We start from the raw sequence: 18,539 nt of genomic DNA on the forward strand, positions 1-18,539 counted from the left end.
TATATATATATATATATATATATATATATATATATATATATATATATATATATATATATATATATATATATATATATATATATATATATATATATATATATATTTTTTTTTTTTTTTTTTTGAGGTATGTCAATGAAATTCAAGAAAAAAATCAACCGTATCTTGCATAAAACATGAAAAAACTCACTTACTGCTTGTGCCTGCCTTTGCTCGCTCAGGGCGCCGCCATCTTACCTTTAGCCAGAAGTTAAATGTGCCCTGACTGGCCAGAGGCAGTAGTAGTAACACATTTGTACTCCGTATTAAAACAATGAATATGGAGGTGAAAATTGTGAACAGGGGCATTTTAAACGAGAGAAATCGTAAAATTCCAATTTTTTAAGGCAATTTGAAGGGTACGGCTTATACGCGGAGGCGGTCAATATGCGAGAAAATACGATATTTGATTAATTGTCAAATAATACATTTTAATCATCGATGAATCATTTAGAAACTTTTAAAACTAAAAATGGTCAAAATCCTAGAAAGTATATTTACTCAACAGTAAATATTCAAACAATCACAATTCTTCCTGAAAGCAGACTATTTGTAATCAATAAAAAAAAAAACATTCACAAATATTTGCTGTAGCATTGACATAAAGAGATCAACATTTGCGTTAAAATCCTTACTGTTTAGAAATCTAGAAAAAAAAAATATAAATTTAAAACTATATACTAGAGAATTTATTTAGCGATACTGCAATTCTGTTTTTTTTTTTCAATTTCAGATACATAACACTTTGAAATATCAAATCCAATAATCATTGATGATTGATTTGTTAGCTAAATGATGTGTACTGTTTCAACTATTTACAATTTAACATCAGTTATGTTGTCAAAATAGGCTACAAAATTACTACTACATGAGTTTTTTCATAAAGCATTACTAGGACTGGATGGCAAATTAATCAAATATATCATTAGAATTATGGAAATGAAAAAGAAAAATCAATAAAATGTATTTAGAATACTGGAGACAATGGTCTTAATGTTTTTAAAAGGCAAGTAGAATTCAAGTAATGTAAAAGTATATCCACGATATATATGATACAAGAGAAAATAGTCTTAATATTGCCTAGCAAGTCAGCTTAATGATTTAAAAAAAATAATAATATATATATATATATATATATATATATATATATATATATATATATATATATATATATATATATATATATATATATATATATATATATATATATATATATATATATATATATATATATATATATATATATATATATATATATATATATATATATATATATATATATATATATATATATATATATATATATATATATATATATATATATATATATATATATATATATATATATATATATATATATATTTATATATTTCTGGGAAGAGGAGGGCTCTATGATGATACTGAATACTATTGCAACTCGACCAATCTAGAATATATAAATAAAAAAAACATGTATCTTTTCCTTCTTTAAATACTGAGTGTCTTCCTCCAAATCACATTCAGCTGTACTAACGATCAGACGGCAGAGATTACACCAGCAGTGTGAGGAAGCAAGCAGACTGACACTCACGTGCCTTGCAGCAAATTTCCACCCGGCAACTATACGCTGTAGCATGGCAACAGCTCTGCCATTGGTCCCCAGTGCGTTTTCGAATGACCAATGGGTAGGCCAGCAGCGGGTGATGCTTGTTGCTAGGTAAACACGATGCAGAGGAAAGAAAGAGGAGCGCAATTACCATGCTGCTACTGCAGGCTTTCAGAGCATAGTGGAGGAGCACTTCACACCCGGATGTATCATCCTCTTTCTCAGCACTTGGCGGTGCCAGAGAGACAAAAACAAAATCAAGAAGGTATGACACAGACATAATTAAATCAAATATAGGCTGAGTGAAAGGCCTCAGGGGTTTTTCCTTCGGATGCAGTCGCAAAGTTGTTTGAGGTGGTTTGTACCTAACCTATGCGTAAACATTCTGCTACATGGTCATGCGAGTTCAGTGTGATGTTTTATATGACATATATACATATATACATGTATCTCTATCTCTGTCTCTGTCTCTGTCTCTGTCTCTGTCTCTGTCTCTATCTCTATCTCTATCTCTATCTCTATCTCTATCCTGGTTTACGTGATATAGAGAGATAGATAGATAGATAGATAGATAGATAGAGAGAGAGAGAGAGAGAGAGAGAGAGAGAGAGAGAGAGAGAGAGAGAGAGAGAGAGAGAGAGAGAGAGAGAGAGAGCAAGCAGCCGCTGACTCAATTTCCGGTGCGCGGTTAATGCTGAAATATATAAAACGCCGTTGCATTTCGGTTGAGCTCGACCTAGCACATTAGTTCCATGTTCGGCATCGTTCCCAGTGGAAGTTTCAACTGTGGTCTGAGAAGGCAGAAATTACTGAGTTGATTAAAGACGACTTTGGTGAGATGCCCACCTGTTCAACATGAGTTATCATACTATTGCTGTGTCACAAAAATACTAATACCTTAACCTCAGAGAAAAAAATGTTGTTTATTTACGTTGGGAGTGAATGGAGTTGTCAGAAAGCTGATTTGTAATCTATTAATTAAGTTTGGCTGACCTATCTGACTGTTTTGTTGACATTCCCTTTAGCGCAGCACCATCTAGCATTATGCATAACGTAACCCCAGCCTCTACTGTAGACCCTTATAATGTGGTGCGGTAGACCAGTGTAATGCGGAGCGGTGCGCCTTTAAAAGCGATGCATCTTGTGTGTGTCATATACAGAAATAGCACTCAATACTGACACTGCGCCTTTAAATGTGGTACGCCATATAGTCATGAAAATACGTTAAGTGATATAAACCGTACAAAGGCAACGCGGCACATATTTTCACACACACACATAGGGCACACGTAAAAAAATGCTTTATCCTCACAGGGATTACAGAGGGGCTGCAGCCAAATCTCAGTTGAATTCGGGCTAGAAGAGGGGACACCCTGAACCGGTGGCCAGCCGATCGCAGGGCACAAGTAGTAATTTTGCGTGTTTAGTTCGCCTACCATGCATGTTTTTGGAATGCAGGAGGAAACCGGAGTACCTGGAGAAAACCTGCAAATTCCACACAGGTGGACCAACGAGAAATTTGAGATACGAGGGAAATTTAGAGCAAATTTTTGCCAAGAGATACAAGACAAATTTGAGTTGGGAGCATAGAAAACAGCTCCTGAGAGGCTGTTTATGAGAACAGCATTACTCTGAAAAAACAATGGGTCCAAAGCGAGCCAGTGCAGTGAAGGGTAGTGAGAAGAAAAAACATTTGATGACAGTTGATATTATAAATTAAATAATAGTAAGTTTCGCAGTTTCGTACCTCGGAAGATGCAAGCTTCTGGCAGTGAACAACAGCACATGCCAAGGAAAGCGGCGGCGCTTTGGGGAGAATAATGGTTGCTGGAATGTGCAGCACAGCAACCGGGCGAGGAGACCAGCCGCTAAACCCTGGACCTCTTCACCTCACGAGATTTTTTTATTTTTTATTTGCAGCATACAGATTGATTTGAACAAAAAATGCCAAGGTACGGCTCTAGGATGTTCCTGTGCTCGATTTTTTAATTTGGGCCCCAGTTTTCCAAAAAAAAATCATTTTTTCTAACTAGGAGTCACATTTTTAAGGTAAGAAAGCGACTTTGGGCTCTTTCTTTTGGTACATGTGACACTTTTAGACAAAAGTTACTTTGTTTATTTAAAGTAGAGACACCATGAAAAACTTCCGCCACAGCTACTTCGAAAGTGAAGAGGCTTTGACGCCTAATTAGGTGGGACAGGGCCCCTCTGCTTGTGTATCCTAATTTCTTGATCTCATTCATGGCATTATCTTATCATTTAATTCATTTTTTTCCTTTTCATTAAAGTAAAATTCTTATTTTTATGTTTAATGTTAATATTTTTGGTGATATATAGAGATTTTTATATCAAATAATATGACTATGCCGATATTTATTTGGTTGAACTTATCATAACACGAAGGGCTGTATTTTTTAGGAATTGGCTTGTCATAAAGCCTGGCATGCGATTACACACGCCTTGTCATTGAACACTGCAGAACTCAGCCTTTTCCCCTCATGATTGACGAAAGTAATGACCGTAGCACCAAAAACAGGCTGGTTATATTGGCTCACTTTTTGGAAGGGGATTACACACAAACCTGACTCCTTGATTTCCCAGAGTTGCTATCAGATAAAGCGTCAGTAATCTTTGCTGTTATAGATGAACTGTTTCAAGAAAAATACATTCTATAGACAAACGTTTTGGGATTTTCTACTGACAATTATAACACTATGGTTGGAAAGAAAAAACTCTGTTCCTCAAGAATCATGGAAAGTAATGAGGATGTGTTTCGCATTGGATGGATTCGCCATATAAAAAGTGGACGGAAGACACTGCCATTCAATGTGGATGACTTGCTGATGGATATTTTTTATTTTTTTAAGAACGGCTCAAAGCTAATGGAGGATTTTAAAAGTTTCAGGACTTTACAAACACAGCATGAACAAATCCTCAATACTCTGACATCTTTGTTGCAAGTTAAACTAAATTGGGACAGTTTCTGTTACGGCGTAAAACCATCATTAGACCAGATTAAGTCTGCGAAATCTTGCACTGCTACTTATAATAATTAAGCAACACTAAATTTTGTGGGGAAAGAATTGTTTGTTGGTGATTTGGGCAATAAAACACCTTTTTACACCGTTACCTTTGTTTTCATTCTACATAGTCCGTTTTGTATTGAGTAAACAGGTACCACGTTGTGTTTGTAAGGTTTATCAACGCAAAATAAGGGAAAGTGCAATCATTTATAAGGGGAGCAACTGGCCGTTGTTGACAGGTATGATATTTTATATTTTGAAAGCTAATTTAACATTTAAATTTCATTGAGTCAATGTTTTTTACCTTTGTCAATATAGGCCTAATTTCTTTTGGACTGACTGTGAAGAAATGTGAGACCAAATTTGTCTATACACACACGAGAATGGGACGTTTCGTTCCTGTCACCCAGGAACACATAAATTGGAAAACAAATACACACGCCAATAATACGCAATTTATTGCTAATTTTGATATTAGATATTTAGATATTAATGCTTCGACATTGTCAATGCAATGACAAACTCGATCTCTCTCATGATCATAACTTTGAGAGCGAGAGATTACCTGGTTGATCGCTTTCAACAATAAACTCTCTCTGATGATTATAATTTTGAGAGCGAGCAAATCTGGCGATGAATTGTCTGTTCGACGAACTGTCCGAAGACATGGTGCTCTAAGAGCACGTCAGAGCTGTCCTACTTAACTTAGCAGCCACCCACAGGGTGTGAGCACGACCATCTGACCAAAACCCCCTTCTTAGACACTCCTTCTGGCTGATCAGCTGTGGCTGGCATTGAGTTCCTGATTTGTGTACCTTCAACTCTCGTTTGCCAAGGAGTAGTTTCTTGAGTTTTCTGAATGTGCGGAACATCATTTTAAATTGTTAAGTTGTGTCATTCCGTGCGTGTGTACGTACATATACTAAGCTGCCAAAGGCAATTTCACTCCATTGGAAAATGTCTTTCAAATTTATATTTATGTCTTGATAAATCAATTTTCTCATTTTTAATACATGCATTTGCATACATATTACATTCAATATTGGTGTACTTGTATAATTTTCAATGGATATAAGGAGGTGGTATTAAAGATCGTAGAACACAACCAGTGTAATCATGTCCTCTTTTCAAAGCCCATGCAAGCGCATTTTCATACAATTACCAAAACTTCATGTAAAATTCCACATAAGACGGTGACAAAATTAGTGTGAATTTTTTTCAATGAATGGTGACCAGTTGGTTCCTGTAGCGACGACATCACGTAATGGTGAAAATTAATCTTTGTGTCTAATTCATATATTTTTACCGGTTTTTAGACCATTTTGTTTTAGCAATTCAGTTTGTTTCCTTTATTTAACTCAAGCTCAGCGTTGCACTTAAATCCCATTGTATTTGCAGCAACCAATGACAATAATGGCTTTTTTCAATTGTAGTACATAGTACTTCTTTTGACAGTGGAAAAGCATCATAAGTAAAGAATTGGTGAGCTGAATGCGTAGTGAAAGGTGGAAAGGGGGACACTTCACAACGGTCACCATCTGTGACAATTTTCTTGCAGTATACCAAAGAAGAAAGAAATAACCTGCCCTCAGGCCAGTCTAATATGGCATTTGGAGAGTGATTTTCACGGGATCGGTAATAAAACTCACGACTACAGTATTGTATATCTAGTAACTAAGAGCCAAGTCCTTACATTCAATCAAAAAGGGGGAAAAACAGCTGTCCATGCTTTGTTGCTTGAAATTATTTAAAAAACAGAAAATACAATAAAAATCTCTTGATGTTCTTGTGCTTTTTCGTGGTGGGGTCACGGGGGCAGCAGCTTCAGCAGGAATCCCCAGACTTTCCTCTTCCCAACCACTTCATCCAGCTCTTTTCGGAGGGGACGAAGTGGCTCTGTGGGACGTATTGGGAACAGACACCAAGGAGGCGTCTAGGAGACAACCTAATCAGATGGCCGAGCCAACTCATCTGGCTCCCTTTATTCCAGAGGATCAGCGATTCTACTTGGAACTCCTCCCGGAGGACTGAAGTTCTCACCTTATCTCTAAGGGATAGTCTGCTTTCATCTGGGATCTTGCTCTTTTGGTCATGACGAACTGACCCAAGACTTGTCACCAGTCAGTCATAGAGCACATATAGACAGACGACCATTCACTATCACACCACCACGGAGTGGCAATCTTTCCTATGCTGCTTGAACCGATGTCGGTGGCCAAAATTAAAATGTTCCAGACAACATTTTGAGAATATTCCAGAGAGGTGATGATAAGGGCAGGCATCTCTCTGTATAGAACATTTGTTTATAGAGGCACTACACTCATTTTCTTTTCAGTATTTTTCCGGAATCATGCATTAGAATAAGTCAAAATAAACAGTTGTGGTCAAAAGTTTGCATACACCTGTGAAGAACATAATGTCATGGCTCTCTTATGTTTCCACTTATTTCTACAACTCTGATTTTTCCCTGATAGGATGATTGGAAAAGATACTTCTTTGTCACAAAAATAATTCATGAAGTTTGGTTCTCTTATGACTTTATTAACAAAAAAGTGAACAAATCTGCACGGTCAAAAATATACATAAAGCGACACAAATTAGCAATTTTAGTGACAGAATTGTTGCAGTTCAGTTAAATTTGATGGCTTTCTGACATGGACTTGTTTTTTCAGCATTGTCCACAAGTTCTCAATGGGGTTTAAGTCAGGACATTGGGAAGGCCATTCGAAAACCTTAATTCTTGCCTGATTTGGCCATTCCATTACCACTTTTGATGTGTTTGGGGTCATTGTCCTGTTGGAACACCCAATTGACTCAATCTTCAGGCTGATGACTTTAGGTTATCTTGAAGAATTTGAAGGTAATCCTCCTTCTTCATTATCCCATTTGGTCTCTGTAAAGCACCAGTTCAATTGGCAGCAAAACAGCCCTACAGCATAATACTACCACCGCCATGCTTGACGGTAAGCAGCTCGATTTTAGTTTTGTCTGACCACAGAACTTTCCTCCAGAAGGTCTTATCTTTGTCCATGTGATCAGCAGCAAACTTTAGTTGAGCCATAAGGTGCAGCTTTTGGAGCAAGGGCTTTCTTGTTGCACGGCAGCCTCTCAGTCCATGGAGATGCAAAAACGCTTGACTGTGGACACTGACACCTGTGCTCCAGCAGCTTCTAATTCTTGGCAGAGCTGCTTTTTGGTGATTCTCGGTTGAATCTTCACCCTCCTGACCAATTTTCTCTCAGCAGCAGGTGATAGCTTGCATTTTCTTCCTGATCGTGGCAGTGACAAAGCAGTGCCATGCACTTTATGCTTACCAATAATTGTTTGCACTGTTGCTCTTGGGACCTGCAGCTGCTTTGAAATGCCTCCAAGTTACTTTCCTGACTTGTTCAGGTCAAGCATTTGCATTTTCAGATCCATGCTGAGCTCCTTTGACTTTCCCATTGTAGCGTTTGTGGGTGTTTGCATCCAATGAGCCCTATTTAAATCGCCTCAGAGAGGTCACCAGCTGTACTCACTCATAATCACTCACAAGAAGTTAAGAGGCCATGCCATGAAGCTCATTTCACAGACAAAATTTTCTAAGTGACCAAAATTGCTAATTCGTGTCGCTTTATGTATATTTTTGACCCTGCAGATTTGATCACTTTTTTTGTTAATAAAGTCATAAAAGAACCAAACTTCATGAATTATTTTTGTGACAAAGTAGTATCTGTTCCAATAACTCGATCAGAGAAAAATCAGAGTTGTAGTAATAACTGGAAAGTCAAAGGAGCCACAACATTATATTCTTCACAAGTGTATGTAAACTTTTGACCACAACTGTAGGTGTGCCGTGGTTAAAGTGTTTTAGCGGTGTAATTCTATGTTTGATTGCAATGGAGTTTCATAAAAACCAACAAATATTTTATTCAGCAGATATTTTTAAAGCAATTGACCATTAGATCAATTACGGGATTTTTCTCTAATTCATTATGTCTTCATAAGAAGCAAACAAAGAACAACAATGGTTAACTATGGCTTCCTGGATGTACTTTCTTAATACATGACACACTGGCATTGACAAAAGGGAACAATTAAAAAAATCAACAGCTAAGCATACACTGTGCAATTAGGTATGATGTGTGATGTCGTTTACAACTCTTTATATATCCTCATACCTTGGCCGGTCTACATGCCGAAAGACATTTAGCCGACTGACATCTGGCCGAAGGCCAACTCGCCGAAGGGGCATATGTATTTTAATTTTAAATAATTTCTCATTATTTTAGAAAATATATATTGAAAATGATTTGCCGAGAACCTTAATACAAAGATCAATCTCAATGTTTTCTATGCCGGTGTAAATTATTACAGTATCTACTGGTATAACTACTTTTTTTCTTCTGTCATTATAGTAATTACTGGTATGACTACTTTGTTTGGCTGTGAATAAATGCCCTTGTTATTCTAAATGAATGTTGTTATCAGTAACTTGTTATTCTAAATGAAAGTTGTTATGTGTAACTTGTTATTCTAAATGAATGTTGTTATGTGTAACTTGTTATTCTAAATTAATGTTGTTATGTGTAACTTGTTATTCTAAATGAATGTTGTTATCTGTAAGTTATTATTCTAAATGAATGTTGTCATCAGTAACGGGCCGTATATGGCCCGCGGGCCGAGGTTGAAAACTTGTACACAGACGACCGGGGGAGGGGCGAGCGTGTCGACAAAATGTCCTTCAGCTAGATAGTCGGTCGACCAATTAGTCGTTCGGCTAATTCTACGTTCGGCCGGATGCCCCTTCGGCGAGTTGGCCTTCGGCCAGACGTCAGCCGGCTAAATATCTTTCGGCAAGTAGACCGTGTGCCATCCTCTTACATCAAAAGAAAACAGCGATAATGAATCAGCTCAACCATTGAGCAATCTGAGGTCATAAATATGGCTGACATGTCGTTAACATGATGTCACCTGAAACCCTGATTATCCAGCCCCAGGACATATTACAATACTCATTATGCTTGCCTTTGCCAATGGAAACGCAAATACAGTCATGCCAGCTAAGAAGACAGGATGGTCTGAAAAAGGGATTAGTTACAAAGAAGGAAAACACGACATTACGAAAAAGAAGGCAGTGGAAGACTACATCCATTCAATTATCCATATGTTGAACACATTGTTTGCAAAACACCAAACATTTATTTTTAATTATAAGTCATATACTGCCATGTGTATCCAATTGCGATTCGGGAGCTTTATTTGGTTTTTATATTAATATAACCGGTGGTTATTTTGCCACACTATGATAGCTAATTCACGAGTTTAAAAAATATTCCAATCACCTTTTAAAATTATGTCATAGCAACAGTTTCACCCTGCTTCACCTGTGCCACAGAAAAAATTTAGTTTGACCTAAAAGCTTCCACTGTTAAGTGTAATGCAAATCAGAAATCATGTCAAAGCATGGATTATCATCAGAAGCAAAAGTTTTTTAAGGTTGAAGACTCTAGATAACCTATAACAAAATGTGGTATTAAGCTCCAAAGGAGAGTAGCTCTAACAAATTACCACTTTTCCTCAGGGTTGTCAGGTCAGAGAGAGTCTCTTGCCCAAACACAACGTAAAACCCACCCAATTCCATTTTAAAAAGTCAGAATGACCTAACGTAAGATGTTTACATCACACAAACTTATGTGTATTGCAGTGGTGTGCCATCCGGGCCTTCAAAGCCTTCTCTGCTGGCCTAAGAAATATCTGAATCATATATTATATGTATTTATTTTTCCCATTATTTTAGGAAATATATATTCAAAATGATTTGGTGAGAACCTTACTTCAAAGATTAATCTCAATGTTTTCTATGCTGGCGTAAATTACAGTATCTACTGTTATAATTACCTTTTTACAGTTATGATTACTTTGGCCGTGAGTAAATGCTCTTCTTATTAAAAATGAATGTTGTTATCTGTAACGTATTATTCTAAATGAATGGTATCTTTAACTTGCTATTCTAAATGAATGTTGTTATCTGTAACTTGTTATTCTATATGTATGTTGTTATCTGTAACTTGTTATTAAAGATGAATGTTGTTGTCAGTAACGAGCCGTATATGGCCCGCGGGCCGAGGTTGAAAAACTTGTGCACACACACGACCGGGGGCGGGGCGAGCGCGTCGGCTAAATGTTCATCGACTAGATAGTCGGTCGGCCAAATAATCGTTTGGCTAATTCTACGTTCGGCTAGATGGTCTTTCGGTGAGTTGGCTGTCAACCAGATGTCAGTCGGCTAAATGTCTTTCGGCATGTAGACCGGCCATGGATGGGTGCATATGGCTCTTAGCTAAAATATGGAAACCAGTGGTGAGAGCCAAGCCCCGAACGCACCAATAGGAACATCATGTCGGAACTGTGTCACTGATTTCATTGACACTCATTGAACTCATTGATATTCATTGATTAGCAACAGCGTAACAATGTTGTCAAAGGAATTCAGAGACTTTTTGTACTTTAAAAGTGATAAAAGAAAATGTCAACATTTCATGTATTTTGACTTTTAAATTGTGAGTATGGCTCGTAAGGAAGAACGTTTGGAAATGGGATTTGTTTATGGCTCTCTCTTTCAAAAAGGTTCCAGACCCCTGCGTTAGCGCGTCGGCCTCACAGCTATGGGTCCTGGGTTCAAATGTTCAAATCCAGGTCAGTCCACCTGTGTGGAGTTTGCATGTTCTCGCCAGGCCTACATTGGTTTCCTCTGGGTACTTCGGTTTCCTCCCACATTCCAAAAACGTGCATGGTAGGCTGATTGGACACTCAAATATTCCCTTAGGTATGAGTGTGAGTGTGAATGATTGTCCGTCTCCTCATGCCCCGCCTCTGGCCCAAAGTCAGCTGGGATAGTACCCCCTGCCACCCTAGTGAGGATCAAGCGGTTCAGAAAATGAATCAAATAAACTGTCAACATGTTTACTGTAATTTCTAGTGTAAGACATCAAATGCAGTTTAAATGCACTAGCTGGCATTGAATTTTTAACATTTCAGTCCCTTTGACGGCCAATAAGTGAACTCTTTCAGTGCCACTGACGATGATAGGTGTCTAATCATCTGGCTCTTTTCATCATTCTGTTGTGAATTTAAATGAGTTTGTCACAAATAGAAGATGAACATTAAAGATTTGTTCCTGTGATTGGCTGGCCAACAATTCATAGTGTCCCCTGCCTGGTACCCATAGTTAGCTGGCATAGGATCCAGCACCCCCGCAACCTTATTGAGGCTGAAGGGGAAAATTAATGAATTAAAAGTTTGTCCATTAAATGATAAATCAAGTCACCGCTGGTTGTCATTATGGGCTCTAAGTTTGGTTTGGAAGAGTGCCTTTGACAAACTTACAGTGAGCAAAATTTGGTCGCGGGGGCAGGCAATGGGGCTTCTTGTCAGTAAGGACGTTGACGAGTTGGTCGAGGGGCACCAAAACGAACTCTCAACGGAGCAGAAGTCAATGCAACGCTCGGAAAAACACAAGGAATTCAACGAGAAGGCGGCTGGTGCATTTTAGAAACAGTAATAAAAGTCGTCAAAGTCGATTGTCTTTGGATCGAGTTTTCTCAAAACATCTGTCAACAACCACCGACGAAGGGGAACTTGATTCCAAACAGGTAAAAAGCAGTGGCCATAAATAAAATGGGTGATATATTAGATGCCAAATAAATAATAAAACGTTGATGAAAAATATTAAAAGTTCATTGTAATGTTTTGAAATCTTAATTTTATGTTTATCCCAGCTAACTCTGGGCCAGAGGTAGGGGACACCCTGAATCGGTGGCCAGGCGATCGCAGGGCACAAGGAGATTGACAATTATGCACACTCACACCCATACCTAGGGGCAATTTAGAGTATTTAATCAGCCTACCATGCATGTTTTTGGAATGTGGGAGGAAACCCACGCAGGCCCGGGGAGACTGCAATCCACTGATTGTATAGCTCAGATATGAGATTGGTGGAAAGGTTTCCTCTTATGGGTTGGAACGAAAGCCTGCACCCACTACCCCTTTTTGGAATTATTTGCCTACCCTGATTTAGAGTGTGGTTGGTGGTCATTCGGTTGACATCTTTAAAGGCTGAAGCTGTACTACACTGCCCAAGATAAAAAAAAAAACAATGAATCTTACCATTATAATAAAACAAGTAGCTTGAAGTTCCTCCTGTTGCCTCCTAGGCTTGAAGTGGGTCAGACCTGCTCCATCCTTCGTTAGTGAATCGGCAGCTGCTACAGCATAGGTAAGGAACCTAGGGCTCGGTAGCCACGTGTGGCTCTTTTGATGGGTGCATATGGCTAAGCTAGAATATGGAAACCGGTAGTGAGAGAGCCGAGTCCCGAACGCACCAATAGGAACGTCACGTCGGCACTGTGGCATTGATTTATTTTTCATGAGTCTTCTGCATCCATTCTCACATTGATACTCATTGATATTTATAGATTAGCAACGGCGTAACAACATTGTCAAAAGAATTCAGACCTTATGTACTTTAAAAGATGTAAAATGACTAAAAAAATTACATTTGGCTCTTTTTCAAAAAGGTTCCCGACCCGTGCTACAGCATGCACGGGTGCCGCTTTAGTACATGGGTGGAAAACTGCCAAAGATCCTAATATACTGGCATTTAATTGTGCTGCTATCGTCTTCCTCACCCGAAAAGCTGGTATCCTGAGCCTTTCCATTTTAGCTGTGCAAACGCATTCGCGGTTCCCTTTATGGTGAAATGCATTTAAATCAATCGTCGACAGTATGCTTACATCATCGGCGGCGTCGGCTACTCCGGACAGCTCTAGTAAAAAAAATGTTCACCTGTTTCCTTAGTTTCTAAGATGTATGCTAATGTTACTGTATTGACCAGGGGTGGCCGAGTCCAGTCCTCAACAGCCCCTATCCAGTCTGCTTTCCATATCTCCCTCCTCTATCACACCTGAATCAAACGATCAAGAGTACAGAAGCTTCATACCGATCCCGATTATTTGATTCAGGTGTGTTGGTGGAGGGAGACATGGAAAACAAACTGGATAGGTGCTCACGAGAACCGGACTTGGCCACCCTCAGTGTACACAAAAAAAATTGTTCATTTTTAAAGCACCTCTGGCTCGACTATCACTTTCAATAACAATCAGTGGGTTAAAAAAATCAGCTGGGACAGGCTCCAGCACCCCCTGCAACCATAGTGAGGATAATGCAGATCAGAAAAGGAATGAATGAAAAGATGACCAGAAAATGTCAAACATTTCTACATGCTATATAGACTATAAACATTTTTAAAAACAATATACTATATTAATTAATTTTCCATACCACTTCACTCACAAGGGTCGCAGGGGTTTCTGGACACTATCCCAGCCAACCATCGGTGGCCAGCCAATATATATACATTTATATACAGTGCTACATCTACTAATTAATGTTTTTACATACATCTTTTTCAGGTTATAAAACACTCTGAGATGCAAAATACTGTTGTAAGTTATGAAAAGCTGTTCAACTTACAAAAGATCAAGGGAGGCAAAAGTGCAGATTCTTTGAACAGTGGCATTTAAAAGTGATGCTCATGAGTGCCCTCTTTCGGGATTTAGCAGAAAAGACAGGCTCACTTGCTACCCATCTTACTCAGAACATCCACACAGCATAGCCTCATTGATACCTATTTATAGTCATGGCCGCTGTACCGATCACCCCATGCCCCCGCGAATGCATCACGTCGCCAAACACAAGCGACACAACAATACACTACCTGTATCGGATATTTTTCTTTTTATATTGCCATGCTGGAGTGACAGGAATGGCGGCTTGAGTGGTTAGAATGTTCTCCCTGGGCCCTTGTGGGTTTACTCCGGGAAAACATTTCAAAAACATGCATGTAAGGTTGATTGGACACTCTTAATTGCCCCGAGGTATGAATGTGAGAGTCAATGATTGTCCGTTTCCTTGTGCCCTGCGATCCGCTGGCCAGATTCAGGGTGTTCCCTGTCTCTGGCCCGAAGTCAGCTGGGATAGGCACCAGCACCCCCTGAAACCCTAATGAGGATTAAGTGGTTCAGAAAATGAATGAATGTTGGAATTGGTTTCCGATTATCTCCCAACACCTCGCTGGCCTCCCAATGGCAGTGGCTGAATGAATGCGCAAGGTTAGCGTGCTGGAGAAGCCAGCCAGTTTTGCAGAGGAACCATCGCGCCATTAGTGAGTCAAGATACGACCCTCCTCTTCTCGTTCGTCACTGAGTTCTTTCTTGATTTTTTTCTCAGTATGCCTAAAGTCTCCCCATCTCATATTCTGAACCGCTTTATCCTCATTAGGGTTGCGGGGGGTCTATCCCAGCTGACTCCAGGCCAGAGGCGGGTGACACCTTGAATCGGTGGCCAACCAATCGCAGGGCACAAGGAGACAGACAACCATGCACACTCAAACCCATATCTGGGGCAATTTAGAGTGTCCAATCAGCCGACCATTCATGTCTTTGAAATGTGGGAGGAAAGCGGGGTACCCGGAGGAAACCCACGCAGGAGAGAACATGCAAACTCCACAGAGATGGACATGACCTGGATTTGGACCGAGGACCCCAGAGCTCTGAGGCCAACACACGTATGCCTAAAGTACGCCTAGAAAAAAAAGGATGATAAACTATTGTATCATTTGTTTTTCAAATTTGAAATTTCAAACTTCTGTGGAAAAGTAAATTGATTCCTCATTCGATTATGTAACTATGTTCCAATCAGCCTACCATGAATGTCTTTGAAATGTGGGAGGAAACCGAGTACCCAGGGGAAAACCCATGTAGGCCCAGAGAAAACATGCAAACGCCACATAGGTGGACAAATATGGATTTGAACCGAGGACCCCAGGGCTGTGAGGCCAACGAGCTAACCACTCAATCCACCTGGCTGCCCTCTCTCTAAATTAGATTAACTTAATTGAAAACAATGTAAAGTGCCTGGTGAGTGTCTATACTCATAAAAATTGCTGTGTTCGGTGGTTTGGACACAACTAGCGTGAGACCGAATTAAGTCTTCATCTCATCTCACTGTAAATGAAAAGCTGTTCTCAACTTATTGTACCAGGTTGAATAAATATTACCTACATACGTCATGTTTATAAATAGTAGTAGTTTATATTTAGTGCTGATTTGAAGCTGCTCTGGGGGTTAGTTCCTATGATTTTTTTTTAAAAATGTATTCTTTCTAATATTAATTTAACTTTATTTAATGTGCAAAAAGAAGAACATGTTTACTATATAATAAATATGGTCAATAAATTATTACCACTAAAATTATCTAGTAATGCCAAACAAATGAAACAGTTATTTAACTCATGGGCTGCCATTGATGGTGCTAGACGTCCAATCCAATTCAGCTGGGAGGTAGGCAGCAAACAAACAGATGGCCAACTATCATTGTCAATGCCAGTGAATGAGTTAAAGAGCTATTTAGTTAAGAATATATTTACACTATTGTCTAAAGACTTCTCCAATTTGTATGAATCACAATATCTTTTTATTTCTGGCAGGCACAAAAAAGAGCCAATCCCAGCTGTCTCCGGGCCAGAGGCGGGGACACCCTGAATCGGTGGCCAGCCAATCGCAGGGCACAAGGAGACGAACGATCATGCACACTCACACCCATACCTCGGGGCAATTTAGAGTGTCTGATCAACCTACCATGCATGTTTTTGGAATGTGGGAGGAATCCCACACAGGCCCATGAGAACAAGCAAATTCAACACAGGTAGACCAACCTGGACTTAAACCCAGGACGCCAGAGCTGTGAGGCCGACACGCTAACCAGTCGCGTCACCAGTAATAAAAAAGAACAGTAAAAATGACAACCACACCTTAAGGCTTAAATCATAGTTTTAAATCAAGCACGAGATACCAATACCATTCTATTTTTTTAAAACTTCTTATTAAAAATACATTGTTGATAATTGTCTTTTGTACCTGCTTATATTAATGAAATATGCACATCAATAATTCAGGTTCGGGGGGGAAATATGAATATATTTAAAAAATAATGAAAAAAAGTTACTGTTGATGGTTACCGCGCTGGCCGGATCTTATTTATTTTCCCCCAGGGGGTTAGCAATCCTACAGTAAACGCACTTTTTTTCTCAATAGAAGCACATGAGCATCAGGAAGAGGACATTTTTGTTCCTCTATATGGAGTAAGCATCTCCCGGCTGTTCTCCAGGGCAGGGTAGGGGCTGGAGATGATGCAGTTGCTAAGCTAGAAACTAGCATTTAGCTGCCATAGCAGATGAAATGTTGCGGATCGACAGAGGACAGTCGTAGATCAGTGGAGCTGATACGTGACACATTAAAAAAACAACAACGGAATGCCGAATCAATCCTGAATTGCATTGTCAACACCTAACCTGCCATATTACAGGCCACGAGGCCGATAAAATAAACTATTTATCCCATCCTCCGATGCGTCCTACCGGCAACCTTTCCACGCCTGGTTCGTGCTTACAACTTGAGGGAGGTCGCGGTATCACTACCACTGAAACTTGGGCACGCGTGGTCACACACACGGGTAAACTAGTTATGATTATATCTTGATCAATGGTTAGCCTATAGAGTTCCTAGGATTAACCGCTTTTAGGGGGGCTTCGAGGAAAAAAACAGATGTTGGAGGACACTGCATGACGTGAAATGAGGGTGACAGTCATTAGTCATATTCCTGTGGTCACATGCGACTATTAATCCCGACTCGTGAACAGGTTCCATTGTCCGAAGCAATCTGCTGCATCTCAGCCAGCCAATTTCCCCTGAACATGCCCCGAGTGATGAGCGGTGACAAGAAATGACGAGAGGCCGGCTGATGGGGACCACTAACTCGATGCTACCAATTGCTTAAGCACCCCGCCTCCAAGTCATCGTTAAAACCCATGCGCCAATATTCGATCACCAATAAGCGATCAGTCCGTGTTTCATTAAAACGCGTGAGCAAGAAGAAACAAAAACCGACTAACTCTTACCTCAGGCGGTGTGTCGAACCAAGTTCCGCGTAGCAGCCATGTTCGGAACCCCACAAGAGTAGAGCCCCCTCCCAGCCGCCCGTCTTCCGCCAAAGAAATCCCGCAACACTAACGATAAATCCGGATGATGTTGATTTCCGGCTAATTCTGAAATCTTCGCCGATCGAATGGAGCCTTGGTTAAGGGGTTAAGAACAGGCGAAACTCATTTAGCCGTGCCCGAGGGGAGGTGGGCAGCCAGCCGCCTCAGCTGCTGACACCCCGAACCACGCTCCTGTCACTTCGGCAATGTGCTCTTCTTTTCCGGCTACTCGGTGGTCGCGTAGGATTGAAATGTCCGCGACGTTAGCGAGAACCACCTGGTGCGATAACTCTCTTGGTCAAGTGGAAGGCTAACATTAGGTAGCCATTAGCTGACACGCTAGCTAATAAAAGACTGACATTGGAATGGAAAGTGGAAGACAGTCCCCACACGCCAAGATAATGAGCCTTTGGGGTCAGTTTAATCCGAGAAGCTAAGGTTGAGGTGGAAAAAAACGGCGTAATTTTTCCAGGCACGGTCAACGCTTGTGTGGGCTGACCAACCTATTCGTGATGTTAATATCGGTGGTTGAATGAGTGGGGCTGCATTGGGGGCGCACTCCCGATGCCAAGCGAGCACGGTCCCGCGCATTCCAGAGAAATGTCCTACAAAATGGCTGCCAAAACAAACCTACGAGTCTCAGGAATCCAACATTTTTTTCGTTGAGTGGGATCACGCATTCAATACCTTAAACTCACTCAAACAGGGGGAATTAAAAGAGTCCATCTATTATAGAGATTTCGGGAAAGTTTCAACGCGGTTAGAAACCAGCGCAGTTCATCTTTACAAACTGGATTTTAAAACCAATCACCGCGTC

The 18,539-nt window shown here is 39.9% G+C and overlaps 1 protein-coding gene across 3 annotated transcripts in view; it reads right to left on the bottom strand.

Annotated features, from left to right (window-relative positions):
* Positions 1 to 18,426, bottom strand: part of dyrk1b (dual-specificity tyrosine-(Y)-phosphorylation regulated kinase 1B) — a 59,050-nt gene extending 40,624 nt beyond the window's left edge. The window contains exons 1-2 of one of the 3 annotated variants that reach the window (XM_077721812.1): positions 17,642 to 17,816; positions 1,607 to 1,728 (exon numbers count right to left, since the gene is read on the bottom strand). The gene's annotated coding sequence lies outside the window, so the exon portion shown is untranslated. Of the gene's footprint in view, positions 1 to 1,606; positions 1,729 to 17,641 lie in introns of those variants that run through there. The other 2 variants (XM_077721810.1, XM_077721811.1) reach the window with 2 other exon arrangements.
* Positions 18,427 to 18,539: the final 113 nt, after the last annotated feature.

This window comes from Stigmatopora nigra, chromosome 7 (assembly GCF_051989575.1).
Source record: "Stigmatopora nigra isolate UIUO_SnigA chromosome 7, RoL_Snig_1.1, whole genome shotgun sequence".
In the NCBI taxonomy this organism is placed as follows: domain Eukaryota; kingdom Metazoa; phylum Chordata; class Actinopteri; order Syngnathiformes; family Syngnathidae; genus Stigmatopora; species Stigmatopora nigra.